Source organism: Amblyomma maculatum, chromosome 3 (assembly GCF_055883805.1).
Source record: "Amblyomma maculatum isolate TAMU_Amacu chromosome 3, ASM5588380v1, whole genome shotgun sequence".
Classification (NCBI taxonomy): Eukaryota; Metazoa; Arthropoda; class Arachnida; order Ixodida; family Ixodidae; genus Amblyomma; species Amblyomma maculatum.
Genome location: NC_139346.1, coordinates 194,893,921 through 194,904,281, shown reverse-complemented (window position 1 = coordinate 194,904,281; position 10,361 = coordinate 194,893,921).

Here is a 10,361-nt window from a genome sequence, read left to right as displayed (position 1 = left end):
TGGAAAGGAATTATGGTGCCCGGACTTACTTTCGGAAATGCGGTTTTGTGCCTAAAATCAGAGGTACAGTCGACATTAGAAACAAATCAGAGATCCGTTGGACGGTTAGCACTAGGTGCCCACGGCAAAACTACAAACGAGGCGGTACAGGGAAATATGGGCTGGGCATCTTTCGAAGTACGGGAATCTCAGAGTAAAATATTATATGAGGAACGCCTGAGGAAATTGGACAGTAACAGATGGGCAGCTAAGGTATTTAAATACCTGTACCTAAAAAGCGTTGACTCACAATGGAGGAAAAGAACTAGAAAACTAACTAGTAAGTATGCTAGTAACAAGGACGGAGAAATAAAGAGCATTAAGCAACAGGTGAAAAACACAGAAGGTAAAAATTGGATAAATTCGATGGAAAAGAAACAGAGTGGGGAATTATACCGAAAGTGGAAAAGGCAGATCAGAAAGGAAGATTTCTTTGATAACTCAAGAGGCAGTGCCCTACTTTTTGAAGCTAGATCAGGGTGCCTTAGAACACGCAGCTACAAAAAGAAATTTAACAATGGAGATGACGCATGTGCTGTATGTGGAAACTCCAGTGAAACAATTGACCATATTATACTCGAATGCAATGGTATCCATCCGGAAGTTGATGCAGGCGCAATCACTGTTCCTGAAGCTCTTGGCTTTAGAGATAACAGTGGCCGGGTGAATAAACTGGCGGTGGAAACTAGCAAAAAACGGCTGGAAGATTGGTGGCTTAAAAGCAGAGAAGTGACATAATGTTAGTAATGTAGGAGCAAAATTTAATAAATAGAATGGTGGTTTAGTTAACCATTATAAATCAATAATTAAGATATAGGGAGAAACATGAGCATGATAGCTACTGCTACCACCCCGATTCAAAGGGGACGCTCCTATATTCCATCCATCCATCCATCCGCAGAACCCTACGGAAGTGTCCGCTCTTTACGTATGTTTCGCTATGGTTAAATACTCGTGAAAGCATTCCATACAAAGCTGTGTCAGCACGTAACATGCATAACCAGTATCACAGCGCTCAATTTTAATAATTTCATTTCATTACCAAAAAAAAAAAAACGATAAAACAATCGCTGAGAGAAGTTACAGTAAAAATGGATATAAATTGAGCAGCAATTTAACGCAATAAAGAACGCCCACTTGGGAAAATTTGGTGTCGCGCGGTCGGGGTTGACTTTGTGTTTGGCACAGAGTAACATAGCCCCACATTTTGCGATACAGTTAGAATATGGTTGGGCTGAAACGGACGCGTTTGGCATGGATTAAAAATGTTTTCTGCTCTGTTTTCCTTTTGTGCACTTTCACGTATTCGGAGCAGAAGTATTTCATCTGCCTTAATACTGGGGTGCAATTGCAGTGGGAAATCTTTCCATAGAGCAATACCTATCTGAAAAGTGTCCATGTACTGCAGTTCGCAGAATCATCGTCAACGCCCTGTTAGGTCATGTGAGCAATCTCTATGTAAAGCGAGAAGACGATGATTTTGGTACTCATGTGGGGTGCTAAATATTGCTTTTTTTGTAATATTTTAATGTGAACTTTAGCGATTTCCGCTCTTTTAAGGATTGGTAAAACTGCTGTCGTTACTCATTAGCTCCGATTGAAATGTGAAAGTGCTATGAGAGTTTTCAAGCGAAATACTTACTGGTCTCATCAAGCCAAAGTCATCGTCGCAGTAAGTTTCACCGTAAATTAGAGATTGGTCAGCCACGTGACGTACCACGTGACGTACCGCGTGACTTCCCGCTGCAGCTTCGGGGCGTGAAGCCGGCGGCGGTCGCTCGTCTGGCATCTCACGCAGAAACAAGTGTTACGCCGCTCGCCTTAAAAAAGCTCGAGGTATTTTCTTGACGTTCACGCAAAGCCAGAAAGAAGCCACGTTCCAAAAACAATGTTTCGATTGTGTAATGCAGACGCCACGCTGAATCTGATGATTCTTTGGATACCTAAAGCAATATATGATAACGCGCATACACACTGCCGCCTCGTCGTTTTCCGCTATGGATGAAGCGAGTCGGCCGAGACCGTTTATCACTGTCGGGGCGGTCTTGCAGACGACGGGCTATGTCTGATGATCCGGCTGATGTTGTCAATCATAGTAATTACTCAGCTTGGGGTAGGGAAGCTAAATGTGTGACGTAGGCGGCAGAGACCGATGAAGAACGGGAGCACCGACTGGCTCTTCGGCGGTTTCAGGATGCTGAAAGGCAGCAGCGAAGATATTCTGAGACGAATCATATTTGCCGCCGTAAGAAAAAAAAAGGAAAAGAAACGATGCAGAACCGGTGGTTGATTATATGAGCCTAACCTGGTTTGCCAACACAGCATGACCAAGCATAAAAAAGACTTTGCTGGCATAACCGGGCTTAGCCGAGCTAAGCCGGAGGCACTTTTCTTTTTGCGTGCTCTGCATTGGCTGGTTAACGTTCCCTTCCATAGCTCGGCTCTCTTGAAGCGAGAATCGCAAACAGAGATTTATTCCTAGCAGTACTGTAAACTGGCAAGGGTGTACTCGTAAACTGGAGTCGAGTCGTTTAAGTCACTGTTCCAACTGCTATTTTCTTTTCCTTTGCAAAGCCCTAGGAAGGCGGGCGCTGCCTCTACCTGCTATGAAAAGTGTAGCGCCCACATCACTGGAACATCACTTGACGAAAGCAACCGTCGTACTTTTCTGGATACGGTATACTTTCTCCCTGGTTCTTAAACTGTCAATAGTAGGGTTCAAGGTCGCATTCAAATGTGTCTAGATACGGGATGCTTTGACCTTTATTTGCTGCTAGAAAGAGAATATTTGGGTCGGTGCTGATGAGCATTGGGAAGCGTGGTCTTCGAGGGGCACAATGCACTGACATTTACACAAGGCAAAATTTAGAATGAAGGGCAGTACAAATTTGTTTTTGTTTTTTTTTTATTTCCTGCTTCAGCCTTTTTTTTTACATAATTCCTTTTTATTAATATCAGTTATTTTTGAAGCTACGGGGCACGTCGGCATCTATTTACAGTACTGGCACATCTGTAGGCATTTAACCATATGGAATTTAAAAAGTATATACTCTTAGTTCTGCCTGTAAGAACAACAAAGAGCGCAACATCGACAATGCCCTATGTAGCTATACATATTTTAGCGCTCTCTCAACGTATCTGGCGCCAGAAAAAAAAAAGAATTCTGTTCAGTTAGTCGGCACATTTGAAGATAGCCATGCGATTACTTAATCACTGGAAGGAGAAGGAGAGGGATAGAGAGGCTTGTCATTAATTTCTGCTTGAAATCTGCTCGTGACAAATTCGAGAGCTTCAGCCGAGTTGAACGCCCATTTCAACCACCGAATGTTGGCCATTACTCAAGCCTTCTTTTTGTACCACTGCTCTTACAGCCGACGTATAGCCTTTGTTTTATAAAGATTAACTATTTTTCGAAAGACAATTTTTCGTGTTCACAATCTCGGGTTCATTACTAGGAAAACTCTAGAAGAAGAGCATCCTTTCGTTCCTGTCAGCGACACTTCCTGCCTGGCTTTGTGACTCTGGTCGTGATTTATGCTCTGGTAAGCTTGGCTGAAACGCGATGTACGGTATTTCGCTTCCTATTTACTGACGAAGCTTCGAGGCAATTCAGGCCAGATCTAGACCCTTAGATTCGACATGAAAAAATTGTTCTGCTAGACAGTGTGGTTTTCATAATTCGCGTATTCTTGTAAGTATACTTTCACGAGAACGGACTGTGATTAACCGGAATATAATAATATTGTCTAAAAAGGTTCGTAACACAAAACTATAATTTTGAATGTATGAGCCTAACTCACTGACTACAAATCTGGGTTTTCTACTCACTCCCTGTGCACTGAAAAACGTGGAATTGAATCAAGCAGTCGTATATTCCTTGTTTGGAAAAAAATGAGCTTCTTCCTTGGTCATATACGAAAACGCCTAAAAAATGACGCAGTATAAAGTAATAATGTGTGTAAAGACAAGTTGTCAGTGATTAGAAGAAACGAGGAACCGAGGATATCTTAGGTTGTTTCCGCAGAGGTAAAATTTCTTCTGCTATGTCTTCAGTGTGTTGTTGATACATCGCTATGCGGAATCGCACACAGCGGACATTTTGAGAAATGTGGCCAAACGAAATCAGTTAATTTTGATTCAGCTTTAGCAACGTTACAATAATGCACCTTACGGGTAATATGGACGTCGTTCTGAAGATGACACTTCAGGGCGACAATTCGTTTATTGTCACCCCTAGAAGGATTGATTTGACATCATTCTAACACTATGTAATGGGGGAGGGGATATTTTATTTTCAGTTAAACTGATAACAGAAAATAGAAAAAAAATGTTTTCTCACAACATGTTTTTATTGTAAGTGCAGTAATACGAGGAACTGAGAGAAAACTAAAGCACCCTTGGTGCGCTCCCTTATTCATTGCTGAATTCCACACTGTATCTGTAGCCATAAAAAGAAGAGTACATAAGAGGGTTACAAACAATAGTACTTGTACTCTCACCGCAACCGTAATCCCACCTTTACACTCTAGAAATGCACTTACACCACTATTCGGGGACATCATACACAACGCAAGAACAGCCGCTCCTCAAGGCCATAATATGGAAATCTAATTGCCCGTGGAATCCGAAATAAATTCAACAAAATAGCAGACGTAGGCGCTGCTCAAGCTTGTGGAAAGCAAAGAAGAAATATAGCGTACCCTTTAAACCTTACTTAAAATTAGTTACAATATAAATTGTGGGCTTCAGGCCGAAACTGTCGGTACGACAACTGCGACTGCTCGACCGGTCAGAGCGAGCCAGAGATGCTCGTTCGACAGTGGGGGAAAGATCGCTTTATCTGGAGCATGGATAACGTTGCAAAAGACATCAGTAGATAATACCCAGAAATGTGGTGCAACAAACACAAACACAAGCGAAGAGACACAACACACGCGCACACTACCAACTGTAATATGGATCTGAACACACTTCCTCTTCACCACTCCTCTTCTTCTATACTCGAGTAAATCTTCTCATCATCCTCTTCTTTGCGAAGGGGATAGTGGCACTTTTTTCCCCGCAGCACCAACTAGCCCCTCAAGCTGTTATTTTGAGACATCAGTATATGGCGTGGCGGCGGTGCTATGAGATAAAGGGGACAGTTTGAGATGAGCGGGGGCTTTTTGGCGCGCCTGCGGCCACCTCGGGAGCGTGTCGCGTGGTCGGTGTGCGTGGCGTCCTGTTTGGAAAAAAAACCTGAAGTTGCACCAGCGCACGCGCGAGCATCTTTTGTAGCCAGACCTGGTTGACTGGACCTGCGTTTTGTGTGCCGACGAAAGCGTATTGCGTGGTATTTTCTTTGCTGCACGAGTGTGTGTAACTATGTAAGGTGGATAAAAGCATCGGAAGCTGCTGCTGCTGCTGACAACTCAATCGACTCTTGCCGGATAGGAGCCACTCAAGGACCGCGGACCGTAGGACTAGAGTCCTACGAAATGAACGGCTGAAAGGCACTGTGCTTGGATTAACGATATAAATAACAAACTAAACGCGGTAAACCCTGTTTAGGTTGTTCCAGCCTGGAATGTTTTACGCGTGTAATTTTATGCCTTAGTCGCGCAGGACTTGCACCCTGTACAGATAACCTAATAGTGACGAAAGAAGGCAAGCTCCCATTGTATCGACGAGGAGACAATATCGATGTCTTGAACTCGTGTAGACATTTGGCAACATTCAGGAAAAAAATATTTTCCACTAGATATTTTACAATAGAGACATCCATTTTCATACAACATTAGTTTTACTTGAGAATACGCGCTTGATGGCTTGTGCTGTATTATTACGTTTTTAGAGAAGCAGGCGTCCCAAACAATTTGCAGATTAAAAACCATTATGCTTGAATGAATACAACAAAGAGAAATTCCATTGAAATCAACCGAACTCAGCACAATAGGCAAGTCTTTGTGACAATAGTTGATCAGAGGAAATAAAGAAAATATGTCGCTATCTATAACGAGCGCTATCTGTAACAATTCTGCCTCTCTTCTCGCAACTTGTACAGTCGTGAGCAAAAGTGGTATACAACAGTCAGTCAGTGACAGAGCCCGGGAAAGCTGCATCAAAATTCCATCTAGCGACACCGGCACATGCATGTGGATAAGATGGGGCACCGCAGGTGTTGTCTCGATCTTAGATAGCTGTTGCTAGATAAAGTTGGGATGCAGTTTTCTCGAGCTCTGCCACCGGCTGAGTGTTGTATACCACTTTTTCTGTACTGTATGTACCCGACTGTACATACGGGGCTTTCAGCGCTGACTTCAGCGGCACATATATAGTTTGGCTATACTTCCTTAGTCGCCCCCTCGCACTCTCTAAGTGGATATATATCGTCATCCTAGCAACACGGGGGACTTTCTCTCCAAAATACTGTCGCAGTTTGGGGCTAAAAGGAATATCTTCCTTGGCCACGATAATACGCCGTATCTATAGGCAGACCCGCACCGGAAAAGCGCTGGACGCCTATGGTTTGTTAACCTCGGGGCTTCAGGGATCGCTAAACAAAGGCTGCTGAAACGCCGCAGAAGCTTTGAGCATTTGTATATTGTACTCGCCAACCGCCAACCTCTGAAACACATCGTCTGTTCCTATCGGTTGCGGCACCTTTTTTACAACAGATGGACTTCTTATTCTGCGCATTAGTGAGCAGCCTCACAGAAAGTCCAACGATTACCCGGAGGTTCATTCAGTAGACAAAATGGGAATATGTGGGGCTATGTGCAAATGGTAGCTCAAAGCGCAAGTTGTGCTTCAACCTCGACCCAAAGGAACTTTTCGTGGCTTCTTCGATGCAGAGTGTAGATGGCCAGAAACAAAGGGGGATTTTTTTAGAAAACCGCATAGAATTCGTTGCTGAAGCTACGTCGTTGATAATAACTAGGTAGTTCGCGTCGCACGATAGAACATCCTGTATTAATGGGCTGCCCGAAACACACAATAATACCAGGGCTCAGGGTTCAGTCAACATTGTTCAAATATATATCAACGGCGCTCAGTTAGTCTTGGAAAGTGGTCGTTGTTTTCTACCTAATAAAAATCTTGCTGCCGCCATCCCACCGCCTGAGGTCCATTAAGAAGCGAGATCAATACGGAAGAAGCAGGTCCGTAATTCAGGGGCCATTGGAAAATAGAGGAGGCGCCTCCAATTGGCTAGTGTTAGTGCTTCCCCTGCTGCGTCGAACCTTCCTGCACACTACCGAAAGAGATTGGTTTCTTTAACAATACTCCTCTTTACTGTACCGGGCAGCCATTCTTAAGACAATATTAGATTAGCAGTACGAACACAGGCAAGGTTAAACTAATCTGGACGCCGAGACACTCGCCAGATAGCGTAGCCTGGAAGAATAGTAGTTGTGTGTTATTTCCTTGAGTGCTTCCTACTTAGAGAAGCGTGCGAAAAATGCTACGTATCAGTGTTCACGTCTTACAGCTAGTTTTTGTTATCATAAGTGCCGAGATCGCGCTCATATATATATATATATATATATATACACACACGGTGATGTATCTATAGGAAGGCGGAGTATGTTTCTCAATGACAACTCCCAATGTAATGAACGTACACTAAATACCGTTATTGCAACAATTGAATGTTATAAGAAAACAATAAGAAAACAATGGACGAAATATAAAAAAGAGGCCCCCAGTAGAAACGTAATAAATATTTAGCTGGTGCGCCAATTTCAAATCTCTATTGCGCCCAGTTCTGCGCATGCGTTTATTACGTGAGGCAAAATGTTGCTTTGATTTAAATAAAACCAAAGAAGTAGCTGACCTCTATCAACTGCGTGTAATGTCTTCGGAACTCAGTGTGAATACTAAAGCTAACTGACTCAGTCATTGCATGCTGTGGGAAACTAAGAAGACCAAAGCAGCAATCTACTAAACGGCTTTATACACCCACCACCGGCTCGTGTTTTAAGCTAGTGGTTTGAAGTGGCGTTACATGTAGTAAAGTTACGTGAAACGATTGCCATAACGTGGTTTGGAACGGTCAGATTAGGAAGTTTTGTGGAATATGGTGGCTGAAGCTAGTAGGAAGGCGAGGTAATTGAAGGTTTGTTCAGCGGGCGTAGGTGGGCTGATTTTCATTATGATAATGGCATAAAAGTCAATTTAATAAGCAAACGAAATTATTTTTCACTGAGATAAACAGCTAGTTTTCATGATTGCCAAACACTGTTCATATTCGACTTAGTTCTAACTTTGGATACAGATATCATCTACATTGAAAGTGCTAAAGAGTCTTGCATTGATCTAACTTCAAATATTTCGAATTACACTCGCTTCATTTCGAGTTTTATGAGGACTCAATCCAGTTCTATATAGCAAAGGTGCATTCTCACTTATTTCGGCAATGGTTGTGAATTGTATGCAACTATTTCGTCATCAATGGCGTTTTGATGACTCTTGTTGACAGTTAATCGAAGATTGGCGAATGTGTCAGGAAAAACGCCGCTCAGAAAATCAAAGGAGAATGTGCGAAAAGATACGGACGATCCATCTAGTGTCCTGAATACCGTACAGCTTGTACTGTTCCCACATCCTTGCAAGGAAAGCCGCGGAGTCCGAATCACTTTGCCACACGAAGTCGGCCTCGAACAGTGCTTCCGTCTGCACGCAGTTCTTTTACGGGTTCAGACTGTTGGCTTAAGAACAATGGGACGCTGTTCTGTAGCGCCAAGACAAATGGAGCTCGTTTGTGGGGCATCAGTGCCTAGCGGCGCCGAAGAATCAGCATTTCGCTCTCGGCACGTGGAAGTCGTTTAGATGCATTCAGCGAATGTGAGCGGGCGCACATAGGCCGCTTTCATACTCCGCTGTGCTGAGCACACAATCACTACAGCTCACTGCTGCGGTCACGTAACGATGGCCTTTGCGTAGTTCTTTTTTGGTGCAGTCGTATTTGGTGACGGTTTACAAAACCAGCCTCCTCGGTTTCTGGAACGAAGAGATGCACAATATTTGGACAAGTCTAGGAAGAGACACAGATAAGGCACCACGTGCTCAGGTAATACCAATGCCTAGAATAGTGAGCGAGTACTTCTCTAGTCTTGTGCGTTTGTCCTATTTACGAAAGTTCATCCCCCCTCCCAACTGCCCACTTCCCTTAAAGTAGCCGACCCGCGGGCCTGCGCGCTTTATTAAAGTCTTGGTTTAACTGGCAATTTAAAATGCGTTGTCTCTTGTCATGGTCCACAACTTCTCTACGCGTCGTACGGAATATGCTCGAGAAATGCTTTCATACGGCTCAACTGCAAAACAGTGCAGTGCATTCGCCCTTGTATTATACTACTGAATTGTACTTTTTTTTTATTTATAGAAACATTCTTCTTTTCAAGGCTGCGTCTCTCCACGCAAATCTTATTCGTAAAAACCACATGGGGTCACTGGTTAAAAAAAAAAAAAAAAACAATAACTTCATGTTTTCTCCTTATGGTTGCATATATTACAGCAGTAGTATTTTAGGCCTTCTATAATAAAGTCTGCGTACTTAAAAGCTTGAACGTTTATTTTGCGAAGTTATTTTTCTTAACTATGGGAGCCAAGGAAAGCGGCTTGAAGTGCACTCACTTTCATAAGCTGTAAGCTATGCAAGCGTGTGGATCGTTCAGTGGTGCCGAATTTTTTCGCTCTCTGTATAGAGGTAATCCGTGCATGCATGTAACTGTATTCCCTGCGTAAAATGCTTTTAATATGAACTGTCAAGTGGCGGTCGTGCTGGAAACGGAAGTGGGGATCAAAATGTAAGAAGGGCGTTCGCTTGGCTGCCCACTTCACTTTTGTTTACTCCACCAAGCATTTATCTTTAAAGTTATCCTCGCCACTTTCGCAACAATGCGTTGTAAAATCCAAGCGGAAAGAATAATCCGCGACTGTACCTATTCACACTGACCTCAATACCGCTCTCTCCAGAAGAGTGAAAATATTGGATGGGCATCAGAACCGAAAAGAACGCAGCGAAACATCTCGACCTGTATTTCAGCCTACTGCAAGAGGGTATCGTAGATTGTAACGGAGAAAGAAGGGGCAAACGTCATGATGGCCGAACATGGTGTATACATCTCACTGAGATGAGGGCGAAGGTTTAGGCCTGAATAACTGCGAAGTGCTAACAATTATGGCCGTAAACTTCAAGGTGTTATAAAAGACGGTCGGAATTAATCTGCGCATATAAAATAAACACCAAGCTGATCGACTGCACACATCTCGTGGCCAGCTCCGGTGTTGGCCGCTGGCTTTGGCTCTATCTGCATACAGTCGTTTAAAGGTAGTATATAGGA